This window comes from Adiantum capillus-veneris, chromosome 15 (genome assembly GCF_014529385.1).
Source record: "Adiantum capillus-veneris isolate H3 chromosome 15, ASM1452938v2, whole genome shotgun sequence".
NCBI classification, from domain to species: Eukaryota; Viridiplantae; Streptophyta; class Polypodiopsida; order Polypodiales; family Pteridaceae; genus Adiantum; species Adiantum capillus-veneris.
Window position 1 is genome coordinate 33,743,331 of NC_140945.1, and position 6,420 is coordinate 33,749,750.

The following is a 6,420-nucleotide window of genomic DNA, read 5'->3' on the forward strand; positions in this document are numbered from 1 at the left end:
CATCCTACACGTAGGATGTCTCTAGCTTGATTTAGGACTCCAAACCAACCTATGAGCACACCACTGTGATCAGCACATCAAGGAGAATCCGGGGTGAAAATTTCAAGTCATTCTAAGCAAAAAGACATCCTAAGCGTAGGATGTCTTAAGGCCATTTTTAGGTCCAAATTAAATTCTGAGCATACCATTGTGTTGCTCGACTTAAGGGGAGTCTCTGGACCAGATTTTGTTAAATTCTGAGCATATAGACATCCTACGCGTAGGATGTCTCTAGGCCAGTTTTAGGGTCCAACTGTAATTTGGATCATACAGCAGTGTTCAGAGTGTCACAGAGATCCCAAATATTTTTTCAAAATTGAATTTGGACTCATTTTCACCAGTCTAAACTGTATTTCACTGTTTTGGCCATAACTTTCACAAACGGTATCGGATCGGAAAAGTTTTTATATCAAAACGTAGCCTGAGAGCAACTCTACAGATTTTAGAGCAAAACTTGAACTAAATGCATGCCTATGGCAACCATTTAGTTCAGCTTTGAAAAGAACATCGTTTAAGGCCTCAAAATGCATCCGGAAGTCAGGAGTTTCTAAAACCAACAGTTCGAAAGAATTGTGAGAAAACGATCACGGTTTTGAAGACTGTTAAGTTAGCAGATTGAAATTATCTTTTGGGAAAACCATTGGTCACCCGCTGGAAAGTGCTCAAGGAACAAGTGTGGCCGTCAAAGGTACATCAAGGATTTTTGCATTCATTGTGAAAAAGTTTGCAAGCTAAATAGAATTTTGTAGATTGTGTGCTAAAGTGAACACAGGTTAGCTTGACTCAAGAATCGCTACAAAGGGACCAGTCATTGTAGTATAGTGGTAAGTTGCATAACTTATCACAGTGCTTCCACTAGATCGAGGCCTGCTAAAAAGCTCTAGGCAAAGCAAGCAGCCAGACAAGTCAGTATCAGCCTTGGCAAGCAAGGGAGCTAAGAAGTTCAAGCAAAGCCCAATTCAAAAAACTGAGAGATTAAGGCATCCACAAAAGCTGAAGGACCTCAAGCGAAAAAGACCGACACAAGGGTGAAATAATTTTTATTAGCATTGAGGCAAGCAATTAGAGCTATCACTGAATAGGTACAACAAGGGAGTCAAGACGAAAGCAATGGCGTCTCAAAGGAATCAGACCAGTCAGGAAGAAGCTTCAAGTACATCCACAGAAATTACAAGAGAGCAAATTCAGATCTATCTGATTGGATACTACAAAGGACTGCCATGCTATGAGGATGTCAATCGGAATTTGTACATCAAGACAAAGAAAGATACAGAGGAAACTCGGACATCTCAATATGTGGAAGTTGAAACAGCGAATAATGTACTACACCCACATCCAAATTTCATGGAAGACTGTCTGGGATCAATTTACATGAGGCACGAAAAATACATCGGCAATGAGATAGAAATGTTGTACAAGGATCAACTTACTGAAATCTACGCATATCCTCCAAGTATTTTTCTGTACAAAGCACAAGATGGAAAACAAAAATTTGGTACCCTCTATGGAGATGAAGACGGTCGATACTACAGGGCTGTCACAAGTCATGAAGTTCCTGTAGAAAACAAACATTACTTTACAGTAGAAGCATTTGGCTCAAGAAGAGAAGACTACATGTCTAAAGGTGGTAATGTATACCATCTCGTCATGGGTTTACCTCTAACTACGCACCTGGAAGAATTGACACCTACGGCTGTCACTACACAAATGAGTAACACACCACATGACACACAACAAGGCACAACACAAGACACCACATGGAAAGACACGACACAAGTCTCGTGCACCGCACCAGCACAAGACAAAGCTCAAACACACCAAATTGTACAAACAGAGAATACACCGGAAGTATCACCTAGTTAAAGACCATATGGTCTTTGACGTGGGGTCTCGCCAAATTTCAAACAGTGACAACAAGGACAAGCAATACAGGATATGAAAATCAGTATATGGTCTTTGACGTGGGGTCTCGCCAAAGTTCAAACAGTGACAACAAGGGAACGAAAGAAATAATCCCCAACAAGATCTCCGGAAAAGAAGCAGATCTTGTCGCAGAGCACAAAAGATAGGCTCAAGACACAGTTTCTTGAAGTCAAGGGTGTCAACGACATTATCATAGAGAATCAGGCTTTCAAAGAAGATCAATTAAATCAGCTGATTCAAGATCGGTTAAGGAACCTCAGTGAGGACAAGTCAAAGAATCCACAAGGTGACTAAGATGAAGCTCGCAGTTCAAGGTTCAAGAGCAAAAGAATCCAACATTCTGACGATATTGAGCCAACACAAGAAGAGGTGGCAGAGGTAACAAAAAATCTTAGGGCCACGTCACAAGTGGAAGACATGAAAATAGAGTCAATGGATGAATCTGAAAGTCTACCAAATAAATTTTCTATTGTGGACTCTTCATTGGTGCTTGAACAACTCAAAGAGTATGAGAAGCTAAAGGAAGATGTAACTGAAGACATAAAATGCACGGAAGAAAGGGAAATGACCGAGTCCAAGATGACTACCAAGGACAAGCAATACAGGATATGAATGTATATTTTCGAGAAGAGACTCTACAAAAACCCATGGAACAATGGAAACCAAAGGCCACGGCGACCATTGCATAAGAAAAAGAGAGTCAACCTCAACATCCTGCTACACAAACTTCAAAAGATTTCCAAGAAAAGTCACCATTGAATGACCTTCAAGTGCTAGAAGAAGTAAATAGTGATAGAGAGCTTCTGAAATCAAGAATCAAGGCATCACAGTCAGAAACTAGCAATGAACACCAACAAGCAGCTACAATAGAAGATAGTAAGCACTTGGGACATGCTACAACCAGTCAAATGACAAAGAAGTTCAACATACAAGAGGATGACAAAGCCTTCAAGGCACAAAAGTCTAAGAAAAGTACCGAAAGCAACGAGGACATCAGTTACTTGGCAGCCAACAAGAAGATTAAATTCTCGTTGGATGTGCATGAGAAACTGAAATTCAACTTTACAGCAGAGATAGATTGCACTGCCACGACTAATGTCATGTCTTATGGGCTATGGTTACTTCTAGGTAAGCCACAACTGTACGAAATTCAGGTACAGGTTCCTATATCACATGGAATATCCGTCACAAGTTTAGGGATTGCGAAAGCTACCCTTAAACTACGGTCAAAGGTAATCAAAGACAAATTCCTAGTGGTGGATTCCGCCAAAATGAATACACATTTGATTTTGTCCAAGCACTGGGCAAAAAACATTGGCAAAAGAACCTAGATTTTCAACAATGGTCATCACGACTAGCTCTCAAGAAATCCAGCCTACTACTGCTCAAAGATTATCGGCTTCCGACAAAGGCAAAGCCAAAATGAGCCCACAAATCTCCTACCAACAGAAGCAGCCCCTTAAATCAGAGTCTTCAATCCAGCCCCGTAAAGTTCAAGACAGAGCTTGGACATCAACTGACCACATGCTTCCACATGGTGCAAACTAGGCCATACATACCCCTCTTGCAAGATCTTATGCAAGGTGATGTTTAGAGAAAAATGGCTACCACATGCGCCTTCATGATTCTCTTCCAACACTCTATAAAGCTCCTCCCGCCAAGGTACACGTCTCAACACGAGATCAGCCCCTTTCATGTACAAGACATCACCAATCAATTTGTACCTGTATCCTCTACGCACAAAACCATACTTCTTAGACTTTTGAATGTCCTTCAGAATGATTCCTGTTAGCAAAAACTCCTCTTCTTCAGCCAAACTTTCCCGGCCATGATAGAGGTAAATTGGTCCTCAACACAAATAGCTCCCCAGTCATGCTTTGAGCTGCTTCATGTGCCTCTCCATTTAGAGCACGCTCAATGTGTCTGATGGTCCATGATTCAAACTTTTTTAACAGGCCTTTAATTCTGAAACACATTTCCTTCAATGAGGTGTTCTTGCTCTTCCACACACCCAACACTTGCTTCACAACTAACAAGGCATCACCTTTTATGCTCAACCTTCTAACCCCATGCTTCAAACAAATGTGTAATCGAGCTTCCAAAGTTGCATATTCAGCCTCATTATTACTATGCACATCCAACTTGAACCCTCTCTTGCATACTAGCTTCCCCTTTGGATCGTAGAGTGCTATACCCCCTGAAGCTGCATCATGGCTCTTTCTGTATGAACCATCAAAGAACAACACATGTGCATTGTTGATCTGTGGCACTTCTTCAACTACCCTTCTCACCACCTCTTCCTTAACAAGGAGGGGATTCTCCTTATAAGTCAGCAAATCAGCTAGGGTAGCCCTTGTACTGTCTTCCACTAGAAAAGAGAACTCAAACTCTTGCAGCTCAATTACCCATTTCTTCACCACATTTGACATGTTGGTGTGATTAATTAATTGTGTCAAAAAGGCGTAACTCGTCAAGAAAACAAAAGGTCATGGTAGCAAGTAATGAAGAAATCGTCGACAAGCAAATATTACACTGGCCATCACTAGCTCTACTTCCGAGAACTTTCTCTCTGCTACCAACTTCACTCGGCTTACACAATACACTGGCCTCATATAATGGCTTCCCTTCCCCTTTTTCAATAGCATGGATCCAATGGAATCATCCCCTACTGATGGATTTACATAAAACACTTGATCCCAATCAAGAGCCTGCATGGCTGACAACTCCCCTAACACCTCTTTCACCTCTTGAAACACTTCTTCACACTTGTCATCCCATTGAAATGGATCATGCTTTGCCACTTGTTGTAATGGATAAAGAAGCTGTGAAGACAATGAAATAAACCGCACCATGTACTTCACTTTGTGTATAAAGGTTGCCAATTGCTTTGTACTTGTAGGTGATGGAAGAAGAATAATAGACTTAACCTTGTTTGGATCAGCCTCAATGCCATTTTCTGACACCATATGGCCCAATAACTTCACCCTTGGCTATGCTAGATGACACTTCTTTGGATTTAGTTATCCCCACATTCATCATATCGAGACAATGCCATTTTGCAGCTTCTCATGGTGTTCAGCCCTACTACTGTAGACACAGAAGTTGTCCATAAAAGCTACCAATGAAAGGTTCCAATACCCAATTTTCTCTCTCTTGATAAAAATATGGTCCATTTGACAACCCAAATGGAAATACCGTGTAACAATAGTAGCCCCATGGCATAATAAAAGTTTTCTTTTTTCGGTCTTTAAGAGCAATCTTCAATTGAAAATAGCCTGAAAAACTATCACATACACTGTACCTCTCATAACCTGCCACCACTGAATCCAAGATCTGATCAATGAATGGAAGATGGTATGGTTTCTTCTTAGTGGTTGTATTTAAGGGTTTAAAATCTACACAAATCCTCCACTTCCCATCCTTCTTTGGGTTGACTACTACTGGACTCACCCATTTTGTGGTCTCCACAGGGACTATGAACCCTACCTTCAATAACTTGTCCACCTCTTCTTGCAAGGCTTCCATCTGCTCTTGACCCATACTTCTTAGCCTTTGCCGCACTGACTTAGCACCTTCTTTCAGCTCTATATGCATCTCTTCTCCCTTGAACCCTCTAATCTCTTCATATGAAGTAATGAACAAATCAGGAAAACTAGCCAGCATGTGCAAATATATCTCCTTCTCCATAGCTGAGAGGTCTCCATTAATCATTTGTGCCATCAATTCCTGCTTCTTTGACAATTCAACTTTGGTTTGCATCAGCCCTTCAATCACTTCATAAGGCCCTTCACTTTCATCTTCAACCTCATTTGCAAATGCAACTAAACCAGTCTCCTGGATTTCTTTGTCCATCAAAAGAAATGCAACATCAGCATCCTCATCACTGCTAGTAGTACTATCATTGTCCTCTTCAGTCTCACTGTGGAAGAGTCTTCATCACTAGACTCATCCTCATCTTCATAAAGCTCCTCCAATTGTTTCCTTGTGTCCATATTATATAGCTTCTTGGCACCTGTCACTTCCATAGAGGCTAATCGTGCCACGTCTCCAATCTTGAATAGCTCCCATTGCACGTAACCATGTTCTACCCAATATAATATGATATGCTCCCAACCCCGCTGGCATCACATGAAAATCGACCACTGCCTTTTCATCATATGCCTCCACTTCTAAGCTCTTTACAACACCTAAACATTTTACTTTCTGATGGTTTGCCAATTTAATCCGGAAGCCTGGCACCCCAGTCACTGTGAGACCCATCTTCTCAACGCATGAGTGTGTTATGACACATATTGGGCTCCGCCATCCACATAGCCTTGTCCCAAATTTTTCCTTTTATGACACACATCTACTATTGGACAAATTTGTGGTAGCTCATCCATTGCCAACACCTTTATTGAACCTCTCTCTGGCTCTTTCTCCATTGGGTTAACCATCCTATTCCACTATCGCTTTAGA